We start from the raw sequence: 16,679 nt of genomic DNA, 5'->3' as shown, positions 1-16,679 counted from the left end.
ATGCACCCGATACCCATCGGTGGTGGTGTAAAGGATTACAGAGGCACATAATCGGTTCAGGAACTGAACCCTCTAGTTCGTTTAGCTAAGCAAATAACAATTTGTGACGCTAGTTACAAAATTATTAATATTATATATACATGTACAGACTCTCATACATACATGTACATATATATATACGTATACATATATACATACACATACATATCTAATCACCTACACAAATACACACATCAATAAACTTTGTGTCACAAGTGATCAACAAGAGGCTCACAACAGTCACTATACAAGGCACTTTTCATCTATGGTGAGTCACACAGTTACTAGTCTTGCTGCACACCCACCCAACTGGGCGGCAGCTTTACAGTCATGTGCATGCATTACCTACAGTAAGCAAATTTTGGATACTTCGCTAAGATTTCGAGCAGCACATCATTATGAATGAAGTACTTACACATATCTTGAACACTATTGATGGTGTTATCTCTAAATTCCGCGATTTTTTCACATTCCATTATATAATGACGCAAAGTACGCGAATAGTTCTGCTGACAGAGTTTACATTTAGTCAAATCTACATCAGCAGATGTTACAAACTCCCAGAGGTACTTGTAGCCGAGCCTAAGCCTAGCAATGGTAACATCTAGAAGTCTGCTAACATTATTGGATGACCCATAGACGTGCGGTTCTTCCTGCATAATAGAATGATGATAGATGGAGTAATTGGTGTGAATTTCACTTTGCCTCAAGTCTCCGAAATTTAGTTGATGTTCCTAGGATATTGCTGCCCTCAGGCTGCTCAAAGGCAGTTCAAGTTTGTAATCAATTCCCTCTTTACGAGCAAAAGTCTTGGGCAACTCATCAGTTCTCAGTGGCTATTTTTACATTATCATTTACAACTAACTTAAGTTAAATAACAACCAGTAAACAGACTGCTGTTTTTTAATTCTAATTCAGGCACTTCCTGGGATAAAACGCGAACATTCCTTGAGGAACTGTGAGGTGCTTATCTGTTTTTCCTCGTAACGGTCCCAAAGCTTCCACAAATGTTCCTGTTTCTCTTTATTGCCCTTGCGGCGACTGGACTTTAGCTTTTGATCAGAAACCAGTTGGGATTGCAAGGTTGCCAGGGACGCCTCACGGTCTAGTAAGGGGATTAAAATATATAAAGCCAAGTTGTCCCTCACTGTCCTTTGATTCAGACGCTGATGCCATCCTTCTACGTCATTGTTGGTCCTCACCAGTCGTCTAAATGCACACCAGTTCCCCAATTCCCACACACTATTGCACAGCCACGTATTTTTTATGTAATGAGTTAATTGTGTCGTTAAAGGTGGACTGCTAGCCGACTTTTCTAATTCAGCAAACGCCTTACAATTATGTAGTACATACGTACCACATAAGTACGTGTGTGTTACACATGTACACACACACACACACACACACACACACACACCTTGTCAAGCACAAGACGAAGCTTGAAAAAGTTTGGTGGTATGCCAATAGGCTAATCCCAGGACTAAGAGGCATGAGTTACGAGGACAGGCTGCGAGAAATGCACCTCATGACACTGGAAGACAGAAGAGTAAGGGGAGACATGATCACTACCTACAAAATTCTCAGAGCAATTGATAGGGTACATAAAGATAAACTGTTTAACGCGAGTGGTAGGCGAACAAGGGGACACAGGTGGAAACTTAGTACCCAAATGAGCCTTACCTTGAGGTTACCTTGAGGTGCTTCCGGGGCTTAGCGTCCCCGCGGCCCGGTCGTCGACCAGGCCTCCTGGTTGCCGGACTGATCAACCAGGCTGTTGGACGCGGCTGCTCGCAGCCTGACGTACGAGTCACAGCCTGGTTGATCAGGTATCCTTTGGAGGTGCTTATCCAGTTCTCTCTTGAACACTGTGAGGGGTCGGCCAGTTATGCCCCTTATGTGTAGTGGAAGCGTGTTGAACAGTCTCGGACCTCTGATGTTGATAGTATCATTTATACTAACAGGACAGAACACGAAACAATGGATATAAATTGGATAAGTTTAGATTTAGGAAAGACTTGGGTAAATACTGGTTCAGTAACAGGGTTGTTGATTTGTGGAACCAATTGCCGCGTAACATTGTGGAGGTGGGGTCCCTCGATTGTTTCAAGCACGGGTTGGACAAGTATATGAGTGGGATTGGGTGGTTATAGAATAGGAGCTGCCTCGTATGGGCCAATAGGCCTTCTGCAGTTACCTTTGTTCTTATGTTCTTCTTCTTATGTTCTTATGATAGAGTTCTCTCTCAGAGTACCAGTTGCACCTCTGTTTTTCAACGGGGGTATTCTGCACATCCTGCCATGTCTTCTGGTCTCATGTGATGTTATTTCTGTGTGCAGGTTTGGGACCAGCCCCTCTAATATTTTCCACGTGTAAATTATTATGTACCTCTCCCGCCTGCGCTCAAGGGAGTACAGTTTTAGGCTCTTTAGTCGGTCCCAATAGTTTAGATGTTTTACTGAGTGGATTCTAGCAGTAAAGGATCTCTGCACGCTCTCCAGGTCAGCAATTTCTCCAGCTTTGAAAGGTGCTGTCATTGTGCAGCAGTACTCCACTCTAGAGAGCACAAGCGTTTTGAAAAGTATCATCATCGGTATAGCATCTCTAGTGTGAAAAGTTCTTGTTATCCAACCTGTCATTTTTCTTGCAGTTGTGACGGCTACTTTATTGTGTTCTTTAAAGGTAAGGTCTTCCGACATGAGTACACCCAGATCCTTTACATTGCCTTTTCGTTCTATGTTATGATTTGCCTGAGTTTTGTACGTGGTTTCCGTTTTTATAACCATAAGTGTCAGAGTTCAGTGTCAGAGTAGTTAATAGATGGAATGCATTAGGCAGTGATGTGGTGGAGGCTGACTCCATACACAGTTTCAAATGCAGATATGATAGAGCCCAGTAGGCTCAGGAATCTGTACATCAGTTGATTGCCAGTTGAGAGGTGGGACCAAAGAGCCAGAGCTCAACCCCCGCAACCACAACTAGGTGAATATACACACGCACGCACACACGTGCACACACACAGGTACACACGTACACACACACACACAGACACAAACATACACACACTAATGCCTCTATTCACCTTGCAGTAAATAGGAATCTGAAAGTCAGGAAGCTGCTAAAGGCTGCATCTTGGGGATGTGTGTGTGTTAGATAAAAATATATGTTGTTTAGATATGATGGAGGAAAAGAGGCCGAGAGTCGGTACATTAGACAACCGACGCTTAGAAAGGCGGGGTCCAAGAGCTAACAGCTAAATCTTGGAAATAATAAATTAAAATATTTAATACACACACATATATGTTTCACATGAATTTGGCTGAGGGCACACTGAGGGCTGATGGCCCCGTCGACGGGGCAGGAAGTCGGCGGTTGATCAAAGGCCTCCCCCATCCTCCACATACCTGAGGATTTTTCCGGCTTAATTTTAAACGGAAGTAATGTCTTGGCATTTACGGCTTCAGCGGGTGGGTGGGTCCGTGGGTTTATTACACTATGAGTGAAAACAATCGCCTATTCTCTATTTTATATTGCCGCTTGTAGAGCTAGAAGCTGTTGCCTCTTGTGTGCGTTGCACAAGGGGATTAATATCTGGATTAATATCTTTGAATATTTCCAGTATTTTTTAAGGTATCGCTTAAATACCGAAGATACTGTTATTGGACACCGCTTAATTGACAATGTCTCAACAACGCAGGCTGAAGATGTGCGTGGCTCCTGCTATTGCAATGATGCTCATTTGCTTTTCAATGATGCGCCTTAGTTGCCCCCTCTCTAACTTACCGTTCTAAATACCCCTTCTCCATCTCTCGCAAACATTCCCCCTCATACATCTCCCCCCTTTCCTCCTGTCCCCCTGTCCATCTTTGTCCCCCTGTCCATCTTTGTCCCCCTGTCCCTCACTTTGTCCCCTTGCCCACATTTTCTCTGTCCCCGATCCCTTCCCCCTGTCCCCCTCTCTGTCCCCTGTCCCCCTATCCCCCCCTTTCCATCTCTCTGTCCCCCTGTCCCTCTCTCTGTCCCCCTGTTCCTCTCTGTCCTCCTGTTCCTCTCTCTGTCCTCCTGTTCCTCTCTCTGTCCCTCTCTATCCCATTGTCCCTCTCTCTGTCCCCCTGTCACTCTCTGTCCTCCTGTTCCTCTATGTCCCCCTGTCCATCTCTGTCCCCCTGTCCTTCTCTCTGTCCCCTGTACCTCTCTGTCCCTCTGCCCACTCTTTCTGACCGCTGTCCTTTATCTGTCCCCCTCCCTTTCCTCCAGTCCCCTATCCATCTCTGTCCCCTTGTCCCTGTCTCTGTTCCCCTGTCCCTATCTCTGCCCCCTGTCCATCTCTCTGTCCCCCTGTCCGCCCTTTCTGCCCCCCTGTTCCTGTCTTTCTCTGTCTGTCCCTGTCCCTCCCTCTGTCCCCCTGCCCACTCTTTCTATCCCCTGTCTCTCCTCTGTCCTCTCTCTCTTGGTCTCCTGCCCCCCTCTCCTCCCTCTGTCCCCCGGTCCCCCTCTCTGACCCTGTCCCTCTGTCTCTGTCCCTCTGTCTCTGTCCCCTTCTCTGTCCCTGTCTCCCTCTCTGTCCCACTGACCCCCTCTGTTCCCCCGTCCCTCCTCTGGCCCTGTCCGCCTGTCCCTGTCCCTCTGTCTTTGCCACTCCTCGTTTCTGCCATTCTCTGTGTCAGCCTATCTCTCTGTCTCTTTCCTCGCTCTATCTCTGTCATTCTCTCACTGACTTTGCATATCCTTATTTCATCGAAGACATCATAAGAAGGAAAGTGAAAAGCCATGCAACCTCTGAAGAGACAACTAACACAACACCTATACCCCCTATTAGACTATTTTACAGGAACTTCTTTTCCACAGCTCATAAAACGGAGGAAAGGGTCCTGAAAGATATTGTTAATAGAAACGTTATCCCTACAGACACAAATCAGAGGATACAACTGACGATTTACTATAAAACCAGAAAAACGGCCAGCCTACTCATGAGAAACTCTCCAGACACAAAACAGAACGCTTTAAAAGAGACTAACGTCGTCTATGCCTTCAAATGCCCACTTGGGGACTGTAAGCTCCAAAAAACCCAGTATATAGGCAAGACAACAACATCTCTTTCTAGGCGTTTAACGATGCATAAGCAACAGGGCTCCATTAAGGAACATATAATCTCTTCCCATAACCAAACCATCGCCAGAGAAATCCTAGTAAACAACACAGAAATCATCGATTGATACAGCGATAGCAGGCGGCTTGACGTTTGCGAGGCACTATACACATCAAGAAGTCAACACCAGCAATCAACAGCCAATTATTGCACAACTATATTCTACCCACCTCAAGACTCCGCTCCAATATAGAAGCATCAAGAAATATGGACCAATAGGCTTTCTACAAACACTTCTATTCAATACCCATTGTTTCTGTTCTGTCTTGTGTTGATACTTTTAATACCCTATTAATATCCCCTCTTGTTCTGTCTTGTGTTAATGCCACATCACCCCTCCCACCTCACTCAAATGTAGATATAAAATCAGAGATACGTAAGTTCTAATCAGTTGTGTATTTGTGAAGTCTTTGAAAATGTAATAAGTTTTACGAAACGCGCCCGTGTCGCGTCAGACTAGAAATAAAAATGAATTTTGGAGAAGTGATTTTTGATTTACCTCCAACAGTGAAGCGTAATGTACGAAAGATTGAGAAAATTCGTGTTAGAATTATTAATCTTACTTTTTCGGTCATATTTAATAATATATGTCTACAGGAAAGACTGCTACCAAAATATACTAATATATATATATATATATATATATATATATATATATATATATATATATATATATATATATATATATATATATATATGTCGTACCTAGTAGCCAGAACGCACTTCTCGGCCTACTATGCAAGGCCCGATTTGCCTAATAAGCCAAGTTTTCATGAATTAATTGTTTTTCGGCTACCTAACCTACCTAACCTAACCTAACATAACTTTTTCGGCTACCTAACCTAACCTAACCTATAAAGATAGGGTAGGTAGGTTAGGTAGGGTTGGTTAGGTTCGGTCATATATCTACGTTAATTTTAACTCCAATAAAAAAAAAATTACCTCATACATAATAAAATGGGTAGCTTTATCATTTCATAAGAAAAAAATTAGAGAAAATATATTAATTCATGAAAACTTGGCTTATTAGGCAAATCGGGCCTTGCATAGTAGGCTGAGAAGTGCGTTCTGGCTACTAGGTACGACATATATATATATATATATATATATATATATATATATATATATATATATATATATATATATATATATATATATATATATATATATAGTGCCTGTTCATTACAACTATTTAACACTGGGAAGGGATCAGGATAAGGATTTGGGATGGGATGGGGAGGAATGGTGCTAAACCACTTGGACGGCGGTCGGGGATTGAACGCCTAGGACTTCTACTGTGCATTTAAATTACTAACTTACCTGAGAGTCTATATCCCTACATGTCAATGTTTGTGTATACTGGTAATGTGAGGAACATACAGAAGATAAGGGTAGCTGAACACCACAAAATGCTGATGGACAACTTTATTAAAGTTGCATAATGAAATCTGTAAGTACTTCAATCATAATGATGTGCTGCCCGAAATCTTAGCGAAGTATCCAAAATTTGCTTACTGTAGGTATTGCATGCACATGACTGTAAAGCTGCCGCCCAGTTGGGTGGGTGTGGAGCACATGACTGTAAAGCTGCCGCCCAGTTGGGTGGGTGTGCAGCAAGACTAGTAACTGTGTGACTCACTATAGATGTAAAGTGCCTTTTATAGTGACTGTTGTGAGCCTCTTGTTGATCACCTGTGACACAAAGATTATTGATGTGTGTATTTGTGTAGGTGATTAAATATGTATGTGTATGTGTATGTATATATGTATATGTATATATATATATATATATATATATATATATATATATATATATATATATATATATATATATATATATATATATATATATATATATATATGTACATGTATGTATGAGTATGTGTACATGTGTATACAACATTAATAATTTTGTAACTTGCGTCAAACATTGTTATTTGCTTAGCTAAACGAACTAGAGGGTTCAGTTCCTGAACCGATTATGTGCCTCTGTAATCCTTTACACCACCGCCCACGGGATGGGTATGGGGTGCATAATAAAGAAAGAAATAGTTGTAATTGAAATTGCATAATACGGTTATTGACATTCAATAATAGCAAGATAAAGCAATGAGGACCAATTGGGAGACCAGTGATCAGATGAATATTACAGACTCAAGGGTAGCCTTCTCTTCTTGTATATAAATGAAAAAATAAATTCGTTTGTTTAATTCTAATGCTTGTAGGCGAGAACAGTTGTGAACGCCAGCTAGCGCACAAGTACATGAGCGCCCAAAATACTTTTACACAAAAGACATGTACAGACAGGCGTGTGGCTTCTGACTTCTTTTTTATTGATTAATATTAAATATTAGGCGCTAACCTATAATAGTTATCATTTTATACATGTATAACTCTCACATAATAAATATAAAAGAAGTTTATCCAAAAACTGACAGAAGTGTTGTGTTTTGTGCGTTGTATCGTGTTTGTGGGCATTCGGGTGTGTTGTGTTTACGCTGGCGGGCGGCGTCCTTACCAACTCCGGATTATGTCTATTACATCACTAAACTTCATTTAATAACTATATGCCTGTTAAATAAAAGATTTTAATTGTTAATAGCATTATATTGTCGTTTTAATATGGAACACGTACACATATGCGAAACGTCGAAAGCTGGTGTCCGAAGTGGTAAAAATATTAGTGTGCGATGTTGTCAATGTACGGAGTGTCTTGTATCCGTTTGTTGACGGTATCGCATGAGCGCTTGTTGCTCTGTTATAAACTTCACGTTTTCTATGGATGTTTGAAAACCTTATTTATTTATTTATTTGTATTTATTTATATATATACAAGAAGGTACATTGGGATTGTGAGGGTACATAGCATAGTACAGTAATTACATTCTTGTAAAGCCACTAGTACGCACAGCGTTTCGGGCAGGTCCTTAATCTAAGAACCTATTTTAACCTAACCTAAAAATCTATTTTTTTTTATCTTTTTTTTTTTTTTTTTTTTGAGATATATACAAGAGTTGTTACATTCTTGTACAGCCACTAGTACGCGTAGCGTTTCGGGCAGGTCCCTGGAATACGATCCCCTGCCGCGAAAAATCGTTTTTTCATCCAAGTACACATTTTACTGTTGCGTTAAACAGAGGCTACAGTTAAGGAATTGCGCCCAGTAAATCCTCCCCGGCCAGGATACGAACCCATGACATAGCGCTCGCGGAACGCTAGGCGAGTGTCTTACCACTACACCACGGAGACTGCTGACTGCACGGTAGAGCGACGGTCTCGCTTCATGCAGGTCGGCGTTCAATCCCCGACCGTCCAAGTGGTTGGGCACCATTCCTTCCTTCCGTCCCATCCCAAATCCTTAACCTGACCTCTTCCCAGTGCTATATGGTCGTAATGGCTTGGCGCTTTCTCCTGATAGTTCCCGTCCCTTACTCTCATTCGCTTCAAACAATGTTTCAAATTAATGACATTTGTAATATTCAATCATATTGATCGTAGGTATTATATTTCTATATACGTATAAGAGTTTGTAGCGAATATATTTGGCCAATTTTATACTCGCTCCAAACTCTCATTAGCTTAATGAGATAGGTTTGTTAAGTCTACTTAATTCACTAATGGCAAAACTCATACCTCTTCCCAAATTAGAGTTAGCATTCCTTCCAGCCTATTAGGTGAGGTGTGGTCTGATTATATAGGCAATCAAGAAGCCTATATGATCTGGTGATTACTCACCAGATGGTGAGTAATCACTCACCATCTGGTCACCATTTGGTCTGGGAGACATCTCCCGTCACGTAGGGTGCAGTCGCGCCTCCACAGATCTGCAGTATCAGCTCTTGATACTGGTAATGGCTCAAAAGGGCCACCACTTACGGGCTATTCATGCCCGTGCCACCTCTTGGGTGGCTTAATCTTCATCAATCAATCGAGTAATCACTCACGGGAGACATCTCCCGTCATGCAGGGTGCAGTCGCACCTCCACAGATCTCCAGTATCATCTATTGATACTGGTAATGGCTCAAAAAGGCCTCCTCTTACGGGCTATTTATGTCCGTGCCACCTTTTGGGTGGCTTAATCTTCATCAATCATCAATCAAGTAATCACTTAGCGGGCACGGGAGACATCTCCCGTCACGCAGGGTGCAGTCGCCCCTCCACAGATCTCCAGAATCATGCTCTTGATACTGGTAATGGCTCAAAAGGGCCACCACTTACGGGCCATTCATGCCCGTGCCACCTTTTGGGTGGCTTAATCTTCATCAATCGAGGGAGAAACGAGAGGTCACGATCTCTCCGCAGGGTGCAGTCGCACCTCCACAGGTCTCCAGTATCAGCTAATGATACTGGTAATGGCTCCAAAGGGCCACCACTTACGGGCTATTCATGCCCGTGCCACCTTTTGGGTGGCTTAATATTCATCAATCAATCAATCAAGTAATCACTCACCCCTGCTCCTGTGCCAGGTAAGTCCATAGCCCGTGCTACTTGCCCCGCTCCTGTGCCAAGCAAATTAGAGATCAGCCCAGTCTTCGTCTTGAGGCAAAGCTCAACGCGTTGGCAATGGGTAATGGCTTATATTTTGAGTGAGGAGTCTGTATAAACAACTGAATAAAACATGACTAAATAGTCATGGGTTCGTATCCTGGCCGGGGAGGATTTACTGGGCGCAAATCCTTAACTGTAGCCTCTGTTTAACTCAACAGTAAAATGGGTACTTGGTTGTAACAACGATTCTTCGCGGCGGGGATCGTATTCCAGGGACCTGCCCGGAACGCTACGCGTACTCGTGGCTGTACAAGAATGTAACAACTCTTGTATATATCTCAAAACTGGGCCTCTACCCTTCAGACCAAACTATTTGCCTTGCTTCTTGCACTGAAATGTGTACAAGTCTCCATACTTGATACATTAATTGAAAGTGACTCTTTATCATCCTTAATTGTTCTCAACTCTTTAAGACACAACTGCAACATGCTCGTGTCTGAAGCTAGACACAAATACAAAATTATTAATGATGGTAACAGAGTCCATTTCATGTGGACTCCATCTCATGTTGGCCTCAAATGCATGATAAGAGCTGATGAGTTAGCCAAAGAATCTGCCTTTAAAGGAGAAATTGAGTTTAACCTTGGATTGTCAATTAGTAGTCTGAGCGCAATAGTTTTAGTTTAGTTCATTTATTATGCACCCCATACCCATCTTGTGGGCGGTAGTGGAAAGGGTTACAGGGGCACATGATGGGCTCAGGGACTGAACCCCACAATTCATTTAGCTAAGCAAGTTACAATCTTGATGAGCTAGTTACAAAATTCAATATAAGTCAAGAACTTATATAGTCAAGAAGTCAATATAAGTCAATATAAGAACCCATCAACAATGGGTTCGAGATCGACCTCAAGTACAGGTTCTAAATTAAGCAACTGACACAAAACTTCAACAAAATCTTGTAGATCTGAGGCAAAGTGAAATCGACACCTGTAATTCTATCATGCAAGAGGAGCCACACATCAACGGTTCATCCAATAAAATCAGCAGACTTCTAGATGTTACTACTGCTCAGCTTAGATTCGGTTACAAATATCTCTGGGAATTTTCATTATCTGCTGATGTAGACCTGACCAAATAGAAACTAAGTCAACAAAATTATTCGCACACTATGTCACTATGTGATGGAGTGCGAAACGATACGTGAATTCAGAGACTATAACAAATGTTCAAGAGATGTGTAAATATTTCATTCAAAATGATCAGCTGCTAGAGGTCTGGGCCAAATATCCTCAGTTGACTAACTAGGTAGTAATAGTATGATTGCAACCTATCCACCGCTCCCCACTGGATGGGGGGGGGGGGCGGTGTTAAGGATAAACATATCACTTGTGATACTAGTTCTCCACATATGTCAGTTGCTTAATTTAGAAACTGTACTTGTGGTTGGCCTTGAGCCCATTGTTGATGTGACGATGTGCATTGAATTTTGTAACCAGCTCATCAAGATTGTAGCTTGCTTGGCTAAATGAATTGTGGGGTTCAATCCCTGAGCCCATTATGTGCCTCTGTAACCCTTTTCACTACCGCCCACAGGATGGGTATGGGTTGCATAATAAATGAACTCAACTTAAAAACTTGTAAAGCCACTAGCATGCATAGCGTTTCAGGCAGATCCTTAATCCAAATTTGTCCCCTGGGAATACAAACCATCAAAATCCTTTAACCACCAGGTACCCATTCACTGGTGACAGGAATTGACAGGATAAGATAAACTGTTTAACATGGGTGGTATGCGAACAAGATTCAGATTCAGATGTTTATTCAGGTAAGGTATATACATACAAGTGATGTTACATTAATGGATTGATATATAGATAGATCTAGTACATACAATGCCTAAAGCCACTATTACGCAATGCGTTTCGGGCAAGGAGACACAGGTGGAAACTGAGTACCCAAATGAGCCACAGAGACGTTAGAAAAAACTTTTTCAGTGTCAGAATAGTTAACAGATGGAATGCATTAGGCAGTGATGTGGTGGAGGCTGACTCCATACACAGTTTCAAATGTAGATATAATAGAGCCTAGTAGGCTCAGGAATCTGTACACCAGTTGATTGACAGTTGAGAGGCAGGACCAGAGCCAGAGCTCAACCACCGCAAGCACCACTAGGTGAGTACTGCTGGGTGAACAGAGGTGTGCAGTTAAGGATTGGTGCCCAGTTAATCCTCACCGGTCAAGATACGAACCAGGCCAAAGCGCTCGTTAAGTGCGGGGCGAGTGTGTTACCACTGCCGTGGGGGACTGAAGAGGAATCTTCTACATTGTAACCATATTCACTACTCACAATCTTCTACACCATAACCATCTGAACTTACCTGAAGGCCACCCTCTCACTAGCTGCCTTGACGAAGACAGGAAGCTAATGGCTTGTCATAGGTCCTTCATTTGTTCTGATGATTTTATCCTGAATTGAAGCAATGTTTCAGCATTTACAGCTTTGGCGGGCAGGTGGTTCTATGGTTTTTTTCACTGAGTGAAAAAATCTGTTTTCTGCCCTACATTGTGGCTTGTTGAGCTTGAAACAAGATTATATGCTCCTTGTACGAGTTGCATCTGACCTTTTAAAAAAGTGGTCTGGATCAATATCCTTCAAATTATTCAGTACAGTACTGTATTTTAAGTTTCAATGAGAGCAGTCCTTTAATGTCTAGTTAGCATGGTAATGAGAGTAACAAATATATTTCTGGTAAGTGGAACTGGCAAAAATAGCTTCCTTAGCAGCAGCATCCACAAGAGCATCAGAGGCAGCATCACTATAGCTCAAAACAAGCAAAATTTGGGTGTCATATATGTGACAAAGATGACCAGTACCCTCAAAGTATTGTCATCTTTTCAAAGAGAAGTTGCCCTACCTTTTTAGTAGGTTTAACTTCAAATGAAATTAAATCAAATTTGTCATCTAGACCAATTTCATTATTTAAACTTTTATTAATGTTAAGGTTGTACTGTTTGTCATTCTGCACAATTGTCCAAGGAAGCTAATTTTATTAATCAAATTCTATGTTAACTTCACTACAGTATTCATCTTAACTGCTGTTATTTCAAATACCAGTGACCATGTAGCTAAAATACTTTATTATTACAGTAGTACCAATAATAATTTCTCCATTATCTATATACTGTACTGTATTACTGCATCTTGAAAATTGTCTAATATGGTGGTAATGCAACACAATTTCATTGGAATACGAATAACAACTTGGGTAAACAATTTGTTTATTAAAAAGTACGCTACAAGTCAGGTACATTAATACATATACAGGTACAGTACACGATACCAGTCTGATTCCTACTTAGCTATTGCTATTAACCTCTTTCAAACGTTATTGAAATATTTAATACACTTCAATTTTTATTTAATACTTTTCGTATTAATAGAAGACAAATAAAATTTGCATTTTAAAATTACTTATCACATCGTTTTGAGATATGGACTTACTGAACTAATATTTTTAGAGTACTGTACAGTGTATTTTTTCTGGCCAACACCTCCCAAAGCAGAAAAGCTCTAATTTGTGTATACTATACAGCTTCTAAAATATTATACCTGTATGTATGTGTCTTTACATGATTCTAAGAACAATATTAATTATACAGCAAAAATAATAATAGACCTGTTAACATTGAGGTCTGTAAAATTTGAATACGTGTCATAGCACCAAGGAGTGCTCTTGCTAAAGGAATATTTCCTGCACTTTTGAGATCATATTTTTTCCCTGTGAATATTAACAATTAGTATTTTTAATGCAATAAAGCACTGAAATCAGAGCTTTAATCCTGGTGTATAACTGAGAGCTCTGTAGAAGACTGCTGCTTACTATAGCAGGATTCCAAAAAGTGCAGAATTAGCAAATTAACTTACTGGCAATTAGAGAATAAATCTCATAAAAATGGAGCATTATGAAATCTTGCATGTTTTACTGAAGTGTTTAGGGGAGGGCAATGGATCTTCAAGAATGGTAAAATACAAATAGTGTTAACCAGAAAAAATATTAATAATCAGAGCTTGCATCTGTTGTACTGTCTAATATTAGAGATCAAAAACATTTCAACCCAGAATATTCTCCCTGATCTAATTACCATAACTGAAAATCCAAACAACTACAATCCACAACACCAAAAATACTTTCAACTTACATTTAATACTGAATACAAATAGCAGTTTTCAAACTATAAAAATTAGTGCTCTGAGTACTATCTTCCAAGAAGCGACGCATTCAGGATTACCATTGGGAATGGGAAGGAAGTAAGGCTGTTAACATTTCCTTAACATTGCCAATTGTTTTAAAAGGAAAATACTTTAGTAAGACTTCAATTTTACTTGTTTCTGTGAGCGACAGAAACAAGTAAATTTAACGTAGAACAATATATATTCCTGCAGCTTATTTTTGTTTTTCACTTTCAACGTCCTAGGAGATAATGCACGGTCATCCCCCATGAGCCATTTCTCATTACACCACTGCTTATTAATTAAGTCTGCACGTGATTACAGTAATTATTAAAAAAACTAAATTGTAATACAAATTGGTTCATAACCTTATCTTTATGCAATCAAATATCACAGGTGGAAAATTATTTACAATGAAAATCCTGACACATATTTACATCTCTCAAACATCTTATTAGATGAAATATAGCCACAATAATTTACAAAATATACATTTTTGAAGTATAAATCTAATAATATACAGTACAGTAATTCTGACGACCAAACTACACACATCAGAAGATGAAGAAATGACAACATGTTCAGTCCATCCTGGACCAAGTCGTGTTAAAGAAGAGAAGAGGGCATGGGTAAATAAAAGTGAGAGAGTGAGGTGAGAGGTGAGGAGCAGGTAAGAGTAAGATGAAAGGTAAGAATACAGTGGATGGTAAGAATAAAAAAAATAAAATCACTAATGTAATTAAAAAAAAAAATCTTGCTGCTGATCTATCTTTTAGTTAATTTTTAAGCAAAATGAACAATTTATGAACCTTGCCACATGGTTCATCATCTGAATAGTTACACAAATTCTGTAATCACCTAGAAATGCCTAGAGAACATATCTAGATACATTAATTTTCACAATATAAATACCTGTACAGTACAATACATAGGAATGTATAAGGGTTAAGAAAATTGTAGCTACATTTACAAGACTCAATACTGTATTCAACTCTGCAACACACAGATACAGAATAAACCTGTAAAAAAAAAACACACACACACAGAAAGCTCCAGTGACTCCCTGAAACAATCTCAGTGAGATGGTGATTTGCACCCCTGAGGGAAGCCAGGTTCTGGCTCGTCTCCAGCAGGCCAAACAGGACTCTTGTGATTGATGTGACCCAGTAGTGGGAGCCATCTCAGCTAGATAGCATCAGGAAACCACCAAGGGGCTCCTACCAGGAAAAAAACAAAAACAAAAAAGCCTCTCTATTTGCCAAAAATCCTGTCATTTTACAGCATACATTATAGTGCATTATGAGCTATTTCCTATAGCTAAAATACTGAATGGGTATTTTAGTCTGCACATTCAGAAATTTTAAACTGCTACAAATACAGAAGAAATCCTCACTACATAAGAAATCCTGGAATACACATCTATCAAAGACTCGATAAGAAATTACCTAAGTGTAGTTATAGGATGAGATGCTCGTGGTGTCCCGTCTTTCAGGACTGGGTGTTTTTCAGGAACTAAGTAGGATTCACGGATGACTAATGGACGGAAAACTATTATCTTCAGTTCAGCAATAACAAACATTTAAATCAACAAAGAATGAGAAGTAATACAGTGGAACCTTTGATAGCAAACGTCCTGCTTTACGAACTTTTCAGGTTACGAACTCAATTTCTTTGGAAAATTTAAATCGGGTTATGACCTTTGCCTTGCTCTTCAACTTTGTTGATACACGTATGGGTTGCAGGTGATGAGTCACAATAACGTGGCTAAAGTATGTTGACCAGACCACACACTAGAAGGTGAAGGGACAACGACGTTTCAGTCCGTCCTGGACTTGCAATCGACTTGAGAATGGTCCAGGACGGACCGAAACATCGTTGTCCCTTCACCTTCTAGTGTGTGGTCTGGTCAACGTATGGGTTAACCGAGCACGTGGTTTCTGGTAGCACGGAGAACCACGTTTCAGTTTACCAGCGCCTCTCGCTTAGTAATGATCGCACTTGAATTCTTTGTAAAGAATTTCATTTTTTTTTTTGGTTTTTGGACATAAAAGTAATTATTATATATCATGCCATGGGTACCAAGAAAGTCAGTGGTAAAGTTCAATCTAAGAAAATAGTTGTGAGTAGAGGTAGTAGAGGATGTCCCTTCCTCATTAGAAAATGTGTGAAGTATGGGAAGAACTGCAAAGTTTTGTTGAAAAAACACCCAGATAAAGCTGTAGCAGGCCATTGCTTGACATTTTTAATGACACTGATGTCTCACTACAGACAAGTGTTAAAATAAAGGGAACAACAAGTGTCTCAGAAAGATTCTTGGTAAGAAAAATAAGGTAAGACAAGCAAGCAGTGAGCCACAACCAGGTTCTAGTGGTATACCTGCAAAACACAGGAGAGTGTGTACCCAAGAGAAGTCATCACTGCCTGATGTAATAATGGAAGGGGACTCCCCTTTCAAACATTAACACCTCTCCCCCTTCCCCCTTCTTCACCATCTTCCATACACCCACAAGTCATCAATAAAGGTAAGCTATAACTTGCACTGTACATACTATAGTAGAAAATATTTGTGTGTATTATGTATGATATGTATTTTTAAGTTAATATTTTTAGGAGTGTGGAACGGATTAATTCAATTTACATTATTTCTTATGGGAAAATTCACTTTGGGTTGCGAAATTTTGGCTTATGACCCGTCTCTGGGAACGGATTAAATTAAAAAACCAAGATACCACTGTCAAAGCATTAACAAAAATCAGTAGAAAAAAAAGCAC

This window comes from Procambarus clarkii, chromosome 58, assembly GCF_040958095.1.
Source record: "Procambarus clarkii isolate CNS0578487 chromosome 58, FALCON_Pclarkii_2.0, whole genome shotgun sequence".
Taxonomy (NCBI): domain Eukaryota; kingdom Metazoa; phylum Arthropoda; class Malacostraca; order Decapoda; family Cambaridae; genus Procambarus; species Procambarus clarkii.
The sequence above is the reverse complement of the archived record's forward strand: the minus strand, read 5'-3'. Positions refer to the sequence as shown.